Source organism: Amblyomma americanum, chromosome 2, assembly GCF_052857255.1.
Source record: "Amblyomma americanum isolate KBUSLIRL-KWMA chromosome 2, ASM5285725v1, whole genome shotgun sequence".
Classification (NCBI taxonomy): domain Eukaryota; kingdom Metazoa; phylum Arthropoda; class Arachnida; order Ixodida; family Ixodidae; genus Amblyomma; species Amblyomma americanum.
Window position 1 is genome coordinate 188,629,048 of NC_135498.1, and position 17,575 is coordinate 188,646,622.

The following is a 17,575-nucleotide window of genomic DNA, read 5'->3' on the forward strand; positions in this document are numbered from 1 at the left end:
CGGAGAGAAAATTCATCCAGCTTTTTCTCAAGCAGCTTATAAATATAGAGGAATCTGGAAACAAATCACAAATTTTTAGAGAACTTGAGGAAATCAGAATGAAAATTGAGGGAAGAAAGTGGTGAGGGTTGAAATAAATAAATTTGAAAGCAATAATCAGAAGTAAATTAATTCTGAGAGCAAAGTAAAGGCAATGAAAAGTTGAGGCAAACACATTAAGAGACCTACTTCTTTTTCAAATATTTCAATGCATCAGGTCATCCCATGTTACAAGTAGTGACTGCCTGGTTATGGCTAATTGCCCTTGTGGGTATATGTGCCATTTTGTGAGGCTGTTGTTGGACTGCCACCCATCTCTGTCCTGAGATGGGTGGCAGTCCATAAGTGCTTCAGTGTTTGTTCAGCGCCTTGAATACTAAAAATATTTAGGAAAGGCTTTTAATTTTGTGTTTTGCAATTTAAAAATTTTTGGCACACGTGTTCATATGTAGTCTCTCCGCGTGTGGAGAATTTTAAGGGTATGTTTTTGCATATGGGTGATGGAGGTGCGTGTTAAAAACCCTGGGTGGTTTGTAAATTAATCCGTAGCCCTCCATTACAGTGTCTCCCATAGCTGCTGGTATGAGACCTGCTTTTTTGAAGCTGTAGTAGAACAAAACTACAGTGGGCCTTATTTGAACTTCCATGTCATTTATTTTAAAATTGCAGAATGGATTAGATTAATTGCAAACAGTTTTGAACATGCCATATTTGATTTGTGTAATGAGAATATTCTATACGCTATTTGAAAATTTAGAGTATTTGCACCCCCTAGTTTTCCGAGGTAATTATCTCCGTGTTTCTATGTCAAGTTTTCATGAAATCCTCTGAAATTGAGCTCTGTGGACAAATTTGTTTTGTCTCATCAGAGAATCAAAAGACGCAGGAATTTGCAAAATCAGCTTCTGCCTTTATCATTGCAGTCTTCAGCATGACGTCTAGTGCAGGGCGAAGGCCTCCGCCGTTGATCTCCAGTCAACCCTGGCGTGCAGCATTTGTGACCGCCTTACCCCTAAAGCTGCTTAATCTCATCTGCCCTCTAGGTTCAGAACCTGATGACCTCTGCTACTTGTGCCACATCTTGGAATTCACTCCTTTCTCTTCGCATTATATGCCCTGCAATGCCCATGACAGCATGCACCCATTGTTTTTATTAATCTTTCCGGTATAGCAATTATCTTGTAGTGATAATGACTGGGGATGATTGAGAAAGTCTGTTATTGTGTATAGTTTTAATGCGTTAGCATTGGAAGAGGGTGGGAAGCGACAGAGGAGGGAGAGGGGGTACAGCGTGTCCCACTGTGATTGCTCGATTGTAGCTGGGGTATGGCGACTGACAGACTGGACCATGCTGACACGGTCCGAGCCCGACAGTGGCTGATCCGTCAGGGGTAGAAGACTAATCACGTCACCTATAATTTTATTTGCATGCCATAGCTTATATTTAGGGGTTGGACTTTCCGGCTTAAACTGAGAATAGAAAAAAGCGATAAAAGTACACCAAATTCACTTTTTGAAATCTGGTTCTAACCAAAAAAGGTCAGCAGTTCTGGCTAGCAAGGCATAGCTATCTGGCTGCTGAATGCAAGTTGCACTCACTTAAAATTGAACATAGACTTAGGGAAGCCAGAGGCAACGATGCTGATGCAGGATAAGCTGCGTAGTTGTGTGATTTGAGCTATTGCTCCGCTAGCTTACACACACCTGCAGACCGGGAAGCATCATCTCCTCGTGGTCTTCTATCCGGGCACTGTTTCTGCACCATCATCACCTGCTTAGAGCAATTGGTCGGTTAATTAGGGTAATCAAATGCATCTAGGACATTGACACGAAACCATGAATGGTCATCACGAAAAGGTATGTTTTGGCTACTGTGACAATTGAGCAGCAGTTCCATCGCTGTGATCAACATGCAGACCACATGATGCTCCCCACCCTTGCACTCAACATGGCATGACAACCCAACGATAACACGTCAACATTTTTCTTAGACTTCAGACTACTTCTGTGTCTGCCGGCCATCTCATTTAACTTCAGTTACTGTTCTTTAACGGTAGCAATTTTTTTATACATGCACAGCTCCAAGTATTGCCATTTGCAGCTTAGTTACTGGTAAATAAATTGATGAGGATGAAAAAAATACCGAAATAGACTGTAAATATCTTTTGACCAAAAAGAATTGCTAAATCAACATGATCACCGAAAAAAGCGGTATTTCATGCTTCGAAAACAACATTAGTTGAAGAAAACAAAGTAGAGTCCTGAATTAAAATCTGAAAAAGTCCGCCGAATTTATAAAAAATATGAACCAAAACCCCACCACTACTTAATATTGCATTCATGACCTTTTTTTCTTATGATGCATTAATCTGAAAGGGGAATTTTCATTCCACTTAGTTTGATGGAATATATATCTTCCTACAATCTTATTAGGATTTTCTTTCATTAATGCACTGTTTTTCTCAAAGGGAATTGTGATAAACACCAACCTTGCACACCTAGTGCGGCATTGTTTGCACTTTGAAGTGTAACAAGATCTCTGCAGACATCAGCATGCCTGCTGCTATGAGGATTGGACCTTTGCTTCAAAGGACCCCGGCCACACTCGCGAGACTGCGGAACTCTGTATACAAGTGCAACTTCAGTCCATGAGCTAAACCACACAGGATCGGGGGCAACCCAAGCACCACGAAAGCTGGCTCACCCGCTCCCATCCCATCTCCTCAACCAAAGGCTTCAGGCCTTCATTTGGTAGAATTTATTCAGTTGAAATAAAACAGATAAACTTTCAAAATTAGTTTTTTGTCACTGGTTCATGTACAGATGGACTGCAGATGCAAACTAGCTATTGTGCTGTATAACTGCTTTTTACCTCAGTTTACATATAATGCTTCTTGGGAAAAAAAAAAGCGCAAGAGAGGACGGATGTAGAAAGAACAGACACCACAAGTGATAAAGGATCAGATGTGAGTCAGCGCTTGTGGTGTCTGTCTGTCCGTCTCCTTTGTGCCGTTTCTTTTTTATGTTGCTTTACTAACTAGCTTAAATTTTGTGTTACATATAATGCTTGTTGGTAATGAATTGCTAATTCTGATCATGCAAATTTTGTCACATTTCTTTGCCTTATTGGAATTCTCTTAAAAATTGAGCGTGGCACATATATGTTCAATAGCTTCATATGGAATTTGAGCAGGATGTTGTAGTTCACACATCTGTAATAGTGAGGAGGAGTGAGATTTGTCTCAGTCAATGTTTTCATTTGATTTCTTCAAAGTCATAATATTTTGTTGCTCAAGAACATTCTTTTTTTCCCTTTAAGAAGACCAGTTTGTGTACTCAGCATGGAGACTTGTGTCTGGGCTATGTCATTTAGAGAAAGCAATAAACATAGCAAGCAGAAATAATTGCGAGTGGAACGACACATAACTGACTTCTCCCATCATGTGATACTTGCATGGTGGATGATTGGAAACACTTTTGTCAAGAAGTTTTGCTAAATCAGGGTAGAGTTAGGCTAATGGGCACGAAGAATGTCATATTTAATGCAGTCAATCAAGGATTAGTGCTGCTATCAAGAACAATTTATGCTCCATGTTGCTAATTATTTACTAATATTCAGTAAAACTGTTTGGATGCATTTGCAATCTTTTCTAGAATATTTCGCTGCTTGCCACTAGTCCAAACGGTAGGCTGTGCCATTGGGCATTTGAAATGTGGTCTTGAGGCTTGATTCTTCATCGAGAGAGCATTGCCAGTATTCCTCTCAAAGGTCTAATTTTTTAAAAGATCTTGGCTTTTGCAAGCTCTGGTAGGACATCGTCGAGAGTGGGCAGCGTGTGGCACACTCGTTCCAGGGGTCCATTTAGCGCTTGTGGGTCGATGCAGATTCTCATGTCGCCATTTTTCTTCTTTGCCACGACCATTCGGATCGCCCACTGTGTTGGCTCGGTGACGCCTCTTCTTTTCACCCTTGCCAAGCTTTTTTTCTAATTGTGGTTTTATGCTGGCGGGCACATTGCAGCTTGTTATGGCTTTCGGGATTGCTTCTTGTTTTGTTACAAGGTGTTTGTCCCGATAGCATCCCTGATGCTTCTCCAAAGACGTCTGGGTATTTTTCCACTAAGCGCCTTGTGAGGTCTTCTCCTGGGACATCAACTGTATCTACTAAGTTGTAATCAATTGTTACGAGAACCATTTTTTCAGTTGTTGCCCTTCCGATTAGGTGTGAGCTCATCTTTAACAACTGCGAATTCCAGGACATGCTTCTTTCCATTTGTGTCTGTTGTTGCCTCAAGGTAGGCTTTGCCTTTCAAGCAAACTTTGCTTCCATTTCATGTCCGCAGTGTCGTTGAACTTGTTCTCAGCTGCTGTGGATGGACGTGTTTGGCTGTTATCACGTCAACTGCCACTGCGCTGTCTACTTGAAATTATATTTCGTTTTCGCTCAGTTCTAGGAGGGTGTAGACTGACCTGGGCTTTTCACTTCATGTCCACTTGCTTCCAAGCTGGGCAGGCTGTTCGTTTGCGTTTGTGGCTACCTCCGCAGTACTCGCACTTTTTTCGAATCGCCATCGAAGGAGGTTGTCCCTCTTCTTTTGGGCTTTTACTGTTTGAGGTGCGATGATTATGTTTCTTTACAGCATTGACTTCACTCTCGCTTGCAGCTCATCCCTCTTTAAATTCAAATTTCTTTGAGGTTTTGTAGCCTCATGACAGCGCCTCCTCTGGAGGCACTGCTCATGAGCAAGATACACTTTGACAACTTTCTCGAGGGTTGGGTCATCGAGCTTTAGGATGTCCGCTCGTGCTCATCATGAATTTCAGAGACGGCCTGGTCATGGATCACTTTATCTCGTGTGTTTCTGAACCCGCAGTCACGCGCTTTCGGTTTCAAGTCCGTGAGGAAATTATCGAACTGCTCTTTGAAGTGCTGCATATACTGTCAAGCGAAAGACATATCGCGAGTACAGTTCGTTGTGCTTTGGTAGGAATTAATAGTGCGTTGAGACGGCTGATTGCATGCGTGTATTCAAATTCTGGGTGTGGTCCTGCTTCGGTCAGTACCCCAAAGTTCAAATTTAAGTGTTGTATATGTCGAGAAGATCGCGCCTCCGACGGTCAAACGAATTAAGTGCTACTTGTCGGTCGGGAGCAGCTCTCGCTATGTTGGCTGCTTTGAGCTACAGCGTGAAGCTCTGCTTGAAGGCTTGCCATTGTTCCGCTGCGTTGCCAGTGGAGTCGAATTTTGCAGGTGGTGGTATCATCTCCATGGTTGATGAGCTGACGGTACTTTTACACTTCTGGCACCATGTTTCATGCCTGTTTACTGTTAACTGAGAACTTCTCTTTGCTAGGGGATAACTAAGATTTTATTTCTTGCTCGGCTACATAGGTGTGGTTATTAGGAATACAGCAACGGGTCTGGTGCGAAGCTGCTTGAGAAGCGACACTTGCAACGTGAGATGTCGTCTGCTGCGTTGCTCGCGGTACTCTCGGCTTCTCAGATCGCCGAAGACCCTTGATGATGATATTGTGGCATATCCCTTTGTAGCGGGTGGGCACAAGATTTGTACTTCCGCGCCATCTGCCACCATCGTTGTAGCCAGGCCTTCGTGATAGACACGGCTTTTTTGTTGTTGTTTTCCTCACAGCATGGCACATACCCACAAGGGGGATCGGCCATAACCAGGCGGTGACTATTTGTATAGCAGATTGCATGCGGCAAGCATAATAATAATAATTGGTTTTTAGGGAAAGGAAATGGCGCATTATCTGTCTCTGTCTCATATATCGTTGGACACCTGAACTGTGCCATAAGGGAAGGGATAAGGGAGGGAGTGAAAGAAGAAAGGAAGAAGGAGGTGCCCTAGTGGAGGGCTCCGGAATAATTTCGACCACCTGAAGATCTTAAATGTGCACTGACATCGCACAGCACACGGGCGCCTTAGCGTTTTTCCTCCATAAAAACGCAGCCGCCGCGGTCGGGTTCGAACCCGGGAACTTCGGATCAGTAGTCGAGCGCCCTAACCGCTGAGCCACCGCAACGGGTCGGCAAGCATAGGATGATCTAAAAATTGGGCAACTCAGTTTCCTTGACAGAGGTGGTTACAGATGGTTAGGAGGTCTAACAAGCTTAAATTTAGGCAAGAGAGTGAGTACAAGAAGGAAGGAGAGGAAAAGAAAACATATAGGAATTGCCCAAATACGAAAGCTTTTAATGGTATGGGCAGTACGAAATGTTATATGATGGTAGGTGTTTTGTTTCTAGAAGAAAATTTTGAATGGAAGAGCAAACTTTCCCATTGCTATGGCCAAGCATAGAAGCACCCAGAGACAGAACAACCGTCGAAGACAGACGCAAAATGAGATTCTGTAATGGAACTTCTAACAGTCGCCTCCCAAGCGATGAGTAGCCACAACAATAGAGAAAAAAGTACTCTATTGTTTCCAGCTCAGCACAATACGGACAACTGAGTAACTAAGTAAGAGGTTGAAAAGTACAGGGGAGAAAACTGCACCTTGAGGCACAACTTTAGATTGACGAAATTTTCTTGTACGAGCCCCGCGTTGACAGATGTAAAATTTCTTGTCGGCCAGGAAAGCCAACACCCATGCCACAAAGTAAATTGGCAAGCTCAGGGCCTCCAGCCTGTACACCAGTGGCCCGTGTTCTACGCTGTCATAAGCTTTAGAGATGTCAAGAGTTGCAAGCGCAGCATACTGATGACGCCGGCGAGCCAGCCGGGCACGGTTTCCGAGGTCAGTATGCGCACACCATGTGGAGCACCCGGGCTTAAAACCAATCTGACAGGAGTTTATAGCAGCCCCTTTTCAGTAATGATGGGCATGATTTGGCCATACAGCACGCGTTCTACCAGTTTCACCAGACTCAAAGACAAAGAAATTGGTCGAATATTATCCAAGATCAACCCGTCGCCTTGCTTTTTAAGCACCGGGACAGCTTTTGATCGACGCGACACATTCGGAATCCATGGGGTTCTAATATAGTAATTTACCAGCTCCAATGGATCATTGGGGGATTCGTCGAAAAGTGTTTTAATCATCGCAGAGGTGACACGTACGGTCGGGGCCAGGAGCTGCAGAAGGTAAACGGTTTATAACTTGGGAGAGCTCGTAAACAGAGACATTAACAAAGTCATCATAGTGATTCCCCAGTCTTAGTGGACGGGAAAGAACAGGCGAAAAACGGTGCTCCAGGCCTCTGTCAATTTCCTCTAATGACTTTGCAAGCTCTGCAGGGGTCAACACATAAGAGGGAATGTTGTGAGCCGGTGGCAGCCTGTTCCTAGACCTCAGGAAGCGAAACACGGCTTGTCTGTTATTCGATTTTGATAGTCATAAATCTGTTCATCATATTCTTCCTTTGCCCGAGGGACTGTGCACTTTTTTTTTATTTGATACTGTAAGTCCCATCAAGGACTGTAACAGGAAGGGCTCTGAATGATACAGTTGTAGTGCACATGTTGGTAAGTAAACAATGTGAACAATAACATACGGCAAAAATAGTTACAAAATCGGTTAGACAATTCAAGTTGAGGTACAAATAATAGGCGGCAAACATGATGACAAGCATACCAAAAAAGGAAGTCGGCTGCAGTTAGTGTTGTATTTTCAATCTAGGCACAAACAAAACGGTAAAAATAAACAGGGCAGAAAAGTGTGGAAAATGAGAATAACTATTGGGAAACAAACAGGTGATCTATAACCAGGGCACTGAACGCATCTAATGATGAGCTGTTAGTAATATCTATGTTTAGATTGTTCCATTCTCGTGTAGCTCGAGGAAAAAATGAGTATTTGAATATTTCAGTACGGAATGGAAACTCGTTTAATTTGTGTGCGAGGTTGTGGTGGGTCGATCTAGTTTTTGTGGTCGTTATGTATTTTGTAGCGGGCAATTTTAGTTGGTTGTGTATTAGCTGATACATAATTCTAAGTCTTGCGAATTTTGCTCTGTTCTCCAGGGTTAGGAGTTCTGCACGTTTTAGTAATTGTGTTGGTGAGTCTGTAAGGGAGTGTTTATTATATACACATCTCAGTGCCTTTCTCTGCACCCCTTCAAGTTTTTTAGTGAGCTTGTTAGTAAAGGGAAACCAAACGGTGTTGCCGTATTCTAGAAATGGTCTGACAATAGTTTTATATGCTAGTAGTTTTGTTTCAGAGGGTGCTAGTTTAAGGCGTCTGTTAATGAAGAAGACTTGTTTTAGTGCATTAGATGTGATTATATTAACGTGCGAATCCCATCTGAAATCAGAGGTTAGTGTCACACCGAGGTACTTATGCTCAAGGACAGATGCAAGATGAATATTATTAAGCATGTACTGAAAAGCTGATGTGTGTTTTTTCCTAGTTATAGATAAAAGAACAGATTTATTTAAATTGATGTCCATCTGCCAGTCCTGACACCACTGGTACACTGCTGTTAAGGCATTATTTAAAACTATATGGTCATCGAAAGAGTTAATTTCCTTGTAAAGGATGCAGTCATCTGCGAAAAGTTTAATATTTTGTGAAACACAAGCAGGTAGGTCATTTATAAATATTAGAAACAGTACTGGTGCTAGGACACTTCCTTGGGGTACTCCCGATGTAACTTTAGTTGTAGCTGATTTCTCATGGTTAATTTCAACAAATGCATGCGATTAATAAGATAGTCTTTAATCCAGTTTAGAATAGGGCCAATTCCTAAAATAAGTTGAAGTTTTGCAATAAGTTTAGTATGCGACACACGGTCAAATGCTTTAGAGAAGTCTCAAAATATAAGGTCAATTTGTTTCTGGTTATCAATGCTCGTGGATATGTCATGTGTTACTTCAATTAGTTGAGTAATAGTAGAAAGACCCTTGCAAAAGCCATGCTGACACGGGGTTAAAATGTCATTTACTTGAAGATAAGCGTTTATGTGTTTTAAAACAATATGTTCTAATAACTTGCATACTGTGCTCGTTAGTGATATAGGTCTGAAGTTCGAAGGGTCGGATTTATTTCCTGATTTGTGTATCGGTGTTATCTTGGCGGTTTTCCAATCCCTAGGGAGAGTGCAAGTGGATAATGATTTGTTAAAAAGTAGTACCAGGAATTTAGCTATCCACTCGGCATATCTATGTAGGAATATGTTAGAGATGTTATCAGGCCCTGGTGCTTTCTTAGTGTCCAGATTTAGTAAAAGGTTTAACACTCCTGGTTCAGTTACCGTTAGTGGTTCAATTGTCACGCCTGTGCTAGAGTTCATTCCTGGTAGCTCTCCGTTATCCGTTGTGAAGATGGAGCAGAAGTAGTTATTCAAAGTAGTTGCTGCATTTCTGTTATCCTCCAGCGATGCCTGTCTTTCACCTTGTTCTTTAGGGTTTATATAACGCCAGAATTTTTGGGGAGAATTTTTTAGAAATTTAGGAAGTGCTTGTGTAAAATAATATGTCTTGGTCCTCATCATTTTTGATTTCAAATCATCAACAGCGGAAATAAGTTTTAGAACTGTTCGTTGTGACGGATGGTCCTTCTGTCTCTTTCTGAGTCGTCGAACATTTCTTTTTGCGTGGATTACGCTTCGAGTTATCCAGGGGTTATGTTTGTGGGTTCTTTTAGTTTTCAATGGTACATAGTTAGTGACACAGTATGACACAACTGTTTTAAATTTATGTCATAGGGATTCGATGTTTGTGTTTGTATCATGTGCGAGTTGATGGAAGGATGAGAGTTCGAGCGATAGTGTATCAATGATGCCTGTATCATCGGCTCTGCTGTAATCTTTATACATTATTGTTGATCGTGAAGAAGGTAGAGAACCTTTATATGGGACAGCACAATAGACCAGTTTGTGGTCTGACAGGCCGGCTGATACTTCGGATTTTGCCTCATGGATAGGCAAATGATTACTAAGAAATGCTAGGTCTAAAATGTTTGAGCTAGATCCTTGTACCCGCGTACGCTCGTTTATTATCTGGGTTAGATCGAAAGAAAGCATGATATCAAAACGAACATCGGCGCAAGGTGATCGATGATGTAGTGCGTGCCAGTTAATGTCAGGTGGATTGAAGTCGCCCAGTAATATCACCTTGTTTCCCTTCACATGTTGCTGCATATACGCGTACAAAGATTGCATTGTAATCAGATCGGAAGAAGGACAGCGATAGATGCATCCCACAGTGATGGTAGTATCTACAAGGCAAAGTTTACAAAAAACTGCTTCAACTCCTTCAACGTCCGGCAAGGTAATGAACGGTATTTCTTTTTTTATCAAGAGAGCAATGCCTCCGCCTCGTGTTGGCCGATCTTTGCGAATAATAACGTAGTTTGGGGGAGTTATTTCAAAGTCTTTGACGTCTTTGGTTAGCCAAGTTTCTGTTATGACGATGAATTCTGGCTCAAAATTTAATATTATCGATTCGAGGGGATCAAGCTTGTTAATTATACTTCGAGCGTTAACATTAACAAAGGTTATTTTGGACACTGGGGGCGGCGTGGACGCAGGTTGCGCGTATCGGGGTCCTGGTTTTTTGGTTCATTAGAAGTGGATACTATGGGAGAGACAGCATTTTTTTCTTCATCCCAAAAATAAAGGCGACTGTTGATCTTTAGTTTGTCATAAACCAAGTCCACTTTATCACCAGAGTCCTTCCTTGGTTTCCCATATTCCCATAGCCTCCGCCTAATGTCTCGAATACAGGGTGAAAAATCTTAGCTGATGACGTAGTCGCTCCCCTTCAGTTTGTGACAGCTTCGCAAAATTTTTGTTTTCTCTCGAAAATCTAACAGCTTTAAAATTATTGGCCTTGTTTTATTTACCTCCGGTTTGCCTAGTTGATGGATCCGTTCGATTGAGACCTCATCCAACTTTAAAGTATCCTTAATGACCTTTTCGTTCACTGCCTGTTCCAGGGATTCGGAGTTTTCTTCTTCATCTTCTGGCATACCATACACGATGAGGTTAGATCTTCTGGATCGATTTTATAGGTCATCTATTCTTAACTCCAGGGATGACAATTGTTTTTGTAGGCTAGCGACTTGTTTAGTGCAGGCTAGCTGTGAGAAATAGGTAGCTGTGAGAAATTTATAATCGATCCAATTCCGGAGGCATTGATTAATTATGTATTAGTTTCTTCCAGGCTGCCTTGTGCCGCCTGTAATCCATTGAACATTCTGCATTCCGCCATGGGCTCAGAGAAGTACCTTTACTATCCCGCACTATAAATTCTGATTGCTTCCTCACCCGATCTATAGAGGAGCAAATGCCTAACACCCTGCTCTGAGGAGACCAATTCGACAAGGTTTTTAGTTCTGACCGCAGCCGCCACAGTCGGGCTCGAACCCGGGTACTCCGGATGTCTAGCGTGGGGCGCGCGCGCCATGGATGGGATGGGTCATCTCAGTTACGCCACTCTGCGTTGCCGAAAAAATCCCGACTGTCCCGCACCAATTAGTAGCTTGCCGGCCCATATGAGCGTCCATGATGGCTGAGGTTCAGCGCCGCCAGCTTTTCCTCTAGGTAACATTTAGAAACTATGTTTGAAAGGGTCAATGCTGTCTCGACGAGGGCGTGTGCCATATTTGTGCCCACTCCCTGTTCCGTCTGCGTCAGTTGCACGTGCGGTGGCCTGTTTTCGTTGATTGCAATTTTTCTTGGCCGCAAGACGGGGAAGACACGCCGGGGTGTTGCGTGCACAAATCACTCCGGAAATGGCTGGAGAATGTTTGCGTTTCCGAGAGATCCAAAAAGAAGGCTCCTGTGGGCTGTAACAGTGAAACGGGACAAGTGGCAGCCGACCAACACTTCACACATATGCAGTGTTTCGTTTCCTTGCTACGTGTGCTAGTTACGTGTACTGCTTTAAATTAATACACAACGTGCGAAAAAACAGCGTTACACGTTTTGTAGGCATTCATTTCTATTTCGCGCATGATACTGGGTACGATCGTTTATGCCAACATATATACCGAGGAATTGTGCGTTGTGTTTAAAATGCTTAGCCAACATAAACTTCAGGACGCGCAGTTGCGGTTATGAAGCGCATATTTTGTGTAAAGAGACTAAGCTCCAAGGAATAAGGAACCTTGATCTGAACGGAACACATGAAACACATGCGTGCGCTGCAGTGGCGACCGGACATTTATGCTACGACTTCTGCCGCTTGTAATCTGTTTGCCTAAAGCTGCAAATGTCTCGTGACTGATTAAAATGGATATGAAATGAACCCATCAAGGATCGTTATGCCACAGCTTTTATCCGAGGTTCTGGAGAAAACAGGTAACGGCGCGAAGGCTGCGCGACAAATTATTCAAGTTTAAGATTTCATTGGTTGAGTTCCAGTATGTCACCGAAATATTTCAAGCTGTTGATTTTTGCTGCCTGTTTGGTGATTAGCAGTTCTAATACTAGGCCAGTGATTGTTTTATACACCATTGGCAAAATTCAGAAAGCCAACCTTATTGTACAGGAAATGTTCCTTCATCATAGCGGCCTGGCCTAGAAGTTTGGTGCAGCTCTGTATTCTAATATTTTAAGCCTCAGACCACATTTCTCGGGAAACTAGAACATGCACGTGCCGTACTAGAGTTAGACAAAGGGAGCTAAAGCTCACGTCGAAGCTTTCTGAAGCACATATGTTTCCTCAGGATATTTCACAAAGATAAAAGTGAGACTTGCAGTGCGGTTCTGATAGTGTGCATAAAGCTTGTGTGTACTTAACTTTTTTTTTTCTAGAGCATTTGCATATTTTTCACGCATTGTTATAATAAATATAGAGTGGTGTCACAAAACTTTTTTATCGCTACACTATACTTTTTGTGCATTCTTTCAGTGATTCCACATAAGTGGTGTGCTGTAATAGAAAAGTATTCAGTTAACGCGACGCAAACTTTTTGCTAAAGCAAGTTCAATAGGCTGGAATTGCTCTTTTAAGAGGACTTCTTGTTGGGCAAGTTGGTACTTGAACATTGTACTTTTTAGGCGCCAAAACCACACACACACAAGAGAAGGAAACGAGACAGAGCGCCACTCACAACTGGTTTAATTTGGGGAAGCCACATACATGCCTATATATACAGTCAACCGGCGCCTGTGCAAGGAGCATATTCATACATCAAGGGGTCGCCGAAAGCCTGCTCCAGAAGATGAAGTCGAGGGCAGTGAGAGCTGGGGCAGAGGTCCCTCGAGAAGAGGTGAGACCTGTGGCGGTGCCGTATGTGCACAAGTTGACCCACAACCTGAAATAGGTGGCGAGCAGGCATGGTGTCCCGCTCGTTTTCACAGCCCCCCTGAAGCTCAGAAGTGTTTGCCCTCGATTAGAAAAAAGAAAGCAAAAACAAAAAGAAACAGGCTGCGGAACCAAGCACGGGCGACAATTCATGAGGTGTGCCGAAGGGGTAGTATACGAAATTCCCCTCTCGTGCGGTCGTTCCTATATAGGAAAAACCGGGCGCTGTGTCAATGAGCGAATCAGGGAACATGAAAGAAACGTGGAACAAAATAAAGAGGGCCCAAATTTACCAAAACATATTAGATCCTGCCCTTAGCGCTCTTGTGAGCCATGTTTTCCAACGGTGCAGATTCTGGCCAGGAGTGACAATGTAAAAGCAAGAGAACTTATTGAAGCATTCTATATCAGTAAGAAAGGCAGTTTGTGCGTCAGTGAAACGTCATTATCTTTATACAAGGCAGAAAAACAGTTTTTTGAAAGATGCTTATCGTGTACTACTTGATGTATGAATATGCTTGTTGTGCAGGTGCCGGTTGACTGTATATATAGGCATGTATGTGGCTTCCCCAAATTAAACCAGTTGTGAGTGGTGCTCTGTCTCGTTTCCTTCTCTTGTGTGTGTGTGGTTTTGGCGCCTAAAAAGTACAAAATTGCTCTTTTGATTGGGGTTTTTTAACGGCTGCGTTTCCAGTAAACTTCTTTGTGAGTAAACTTCCTTTTCCTGGCTCGCTGCGTTGTCCTTAATTTAAGCTGAACCCTTTTCGTTAACCTCCGCCCAAGGGGCGAAATGAGCTCGGCGTGATGTCGGCCTTATGTAAGCAAGCCGACCAAAATTGCTCGGGCCGACCTTGCTGAGATAGCCTGGGCCAAGGTTGGGGATTGATCGACATAGGCCATCCAGAGGCCGACTTGGTCGGGCCTACCTTCACGGCTGACGTGTCGGCGTTGGGCCAAGATACTGCCAACCACCATCCGAGCTCATGTTTACGCCGGCATGTAACTGTCCCAATGTCCGTCCAAGGTCGAGCGACTGTGTCAGCCCAGCTATACTCCCCAATGGCTGGTACGCAGTCGGTCCTAGGTACGCCCGATATATGCAAAGGAACGTTTTCCCGACAGCAAGCCACTCATTTTACTGGAGCCCGCCTCATGGGCTCCTCATGCAGAATATGGTCTTTTATTAAAAGTTTTGTATTACCTTGCTTTTCTAAGAGCTGTCTTGGCAGCATGTAATCAGGCAAATTAGATGGCTGTAAGGAATAAAAAATTTGTGGATCCATATCGCTCATAGATCTCAGACAACAGAACACAGATACTAAAATGCAGAATATTTATTTGCATGTATATATGACACACAAAGCTCATGTGCATCATTCAAACCTTTGTAAAACAGCAGTGCACAGCAGGTTATTAATGAGCAACATTTGCAACGGTGTGCACATTCCAAACTACTTGCTAGTGCTTTATGAAAATAGAAAATATAAGCTGGTGCATCCTAAAAAGAGACCGAGGCAAGCACGGCAATTTCTCTTGAATAAAAGAATAATTATTTCAGGGTGCAGTGAGGAAATACACCACAAAAAATGTCTTGTTACACATGCTGATTAGAGAACTGAAACCTGACCCATGAGTTAGCTGTAAAGTTCCATGTTAGCGCTGCTAGCTGTTAAGGCGTTGTTAGCTATTAAATCTTCAACAAGGAAATAGTTTTCTACAATAGGATTAGGCAGCTTACAAAGCATAGAAAAAGGCATCCATCAGATTGAAACTATCGCAGTACTATCCCAACATAACAACAGCAGTAGCATACAATTATCAGGTACTAGTATCTAACTCACATTTCTACAAATTCAGCAGTCAAAAAAAGTCTATTGCTTAGATGAACGACTGGCATAATAAAGCATTCATTGACTAGGTGCTTAAAAAAAAGCAGTGAGCAAGAAAAGCTCACGATATAGATTTTGCATCTGCAAAGGTGCAGGTACAGTACTGAGCGTACATGTTTATATTATGGAGAAGCTGGGTGCATTTTTTTTTGTGCCCATTTCATAACCTCTTCCATTAAATTCAGAGCAGCAGGTGTTTAAGACATAGACTCGAAAATCTTCACTGTATTTTTGCTTTTGAATGTTGCACAAGATGAATTACCATGAGAAATTTTTCAACACTCTATCTAATTTATAATTCAGTTTGTTCTTCCAAGCAGTTCCGATTTCAGCAGTCTAAACACGGTTGCGACATCACAAGTGAGCATCCGTTCACACTGATCGAGGCATACAAAAAGTGCAAAGTAATAAGCATTTGAATGAGTGAAAAAGACAAAGCAGTGGTTATACTGCAGTTCTTGTATGCCTAACGTGATATCATACCCCCCTATGACGTCACAACTATCGTGTGGCAACTGAAACGGAGAGTATTCAATTAAAAACTGCCCGCTGACAAACTTCATGTGGTGACCCATGTTTACTCCCAACGTCATATGCGCATCATCATTCCAGAAGCAAAGGCAAGGGAAATTTTGGCACCTCTACTCCTTTTGAAAAGTACGATTTAAAACCAAGCGGACGAACAGCTTTGGCTGCCACTGTGCACTGCAGCGCACCATTAATGAACTTTAGAATAGATGATGCATGCTGCACTGAGTTTTGCACAAGTACTCCTTCTATGCTTTCACAAAACATCTGAAAAAAAGTCTGCACTAACAGGTCAGCAAATGCCAAAAGGACCATGTAAGAAAAAATAAGCATAGGAATTAGTCTACTCTCCGAACTCGAGTGCATGCACAGCCTTTCGCCGCCTGTTCCTGCCTCCACTGCGGCCTGGAGCTCCCACAAGCCACTTTTTTATCACTTCACTGACGTCCTTCAGGGTTACTTGGTTGCAACTACATTTGACACAGCCTGCAAAAAAAAAGAAAACTTTGTTTCAGTTCGTTTGGCATACACCTGTGCAGGTAAAACAGGTTGAAAAACAGTGCCAGGCATTAATGATCACAGGAGGCAAAACTTGAGGACGTCCACTTTTCCACCCATAGCCAAGTGGCATGATATTCGCCAGTTTTGTCCCATAGAAAAATACCCTTCGGCATGAAAATTTGCCTGAAAGGTATTAACAAAATATCTGGAAGTGTGGTACATAATGGCAGGTCAATGCTTAGGCGAACACTGCGCTTGATGGCAGCCAAAAGCATGTGCTTCTCTCAAGTGGGGACACTACAAAAAATGCCCAGCAACTACAGTTTGACCACTATAGAACCTTGTCTGCATTCAACCCTGTATTCAATCTTGCTGTCCCAGATCCCAAAGTATTGCAACTTTTGTGCAGGCCACGGTTATGAAAACTGCATTCAGCTTCACTGTGCCACCACTCAATATCCCATTGTTTCTGTGCCAGTGATACATTTTCATAGACCTAATGCTCACTTTCTGAGGAGTAGCTGTAAATTCATTACATGCAACACCAACAAGCCTTAAGTTGCCTCGAAAAAAAGCAGCACTTAACTGCTGTTCTTTTATTTCAGATAAACATCAAACTCAACACCCAATTTTGAGACTATTAAACTTCCCAGTAACTGCCCCTCAAATAGGGAAGAACCTCAGCTATAGCAACCTTTCCTTTCATCTTGTACCTGTTTTGCTACCCAGAATACACAGGTTACAGCACGCTCAGGTAGTTGAGCTCATATATATTACGTCAAGGATGGCCTAGCTCTGCTTCTGCCTCAGGAAGGCAATTCTGTCGTTGAAATGATGGCAATGAACAGAAGCAAAAATCCCAAAAATCCACACACAATTTGTCGCATGGGTAAAATGTCTAGTACCGTAGGTGTAGCAAAAATGTCTATCTTAAATTTGCATATTTTTTAGAGGTATCGGAGAGCAGGCAGAATGTGATATACATTCCATTTGCGAAGAACTGCATACGCCGTCTGTTGTCCACTTGTTGGCGTGCCGGAGCCACCACAAGCAGTAATAAGTCCGACTCCGGAGAGCAAGATACGAACACGTTTTACTGGAACGCCATGTTGTTTTCTTCCCCCCCTGTGCCCCTACATCAGTTGCCAGACGAGTTTTCTACGTCGGCCAACACTCCCCCACACTTGGTTTGAGAATCACACCACTGACACTCACATCACAAGTTCAGTCAGTTTGGCGGTCGCCGGATACGAGTGGGCCGTCCGGGTTGACCTTCGGCTGCAGGGGTTGGTGCTGAACTTGACTGTTGTTCATGTAGGTCCCACCATTCACTCTGCTCAGTAGGGCTACCGTTATCATGACGACGAACCTGGTCGAAATGTCGGGTAACGGGTCCTCCGGCTG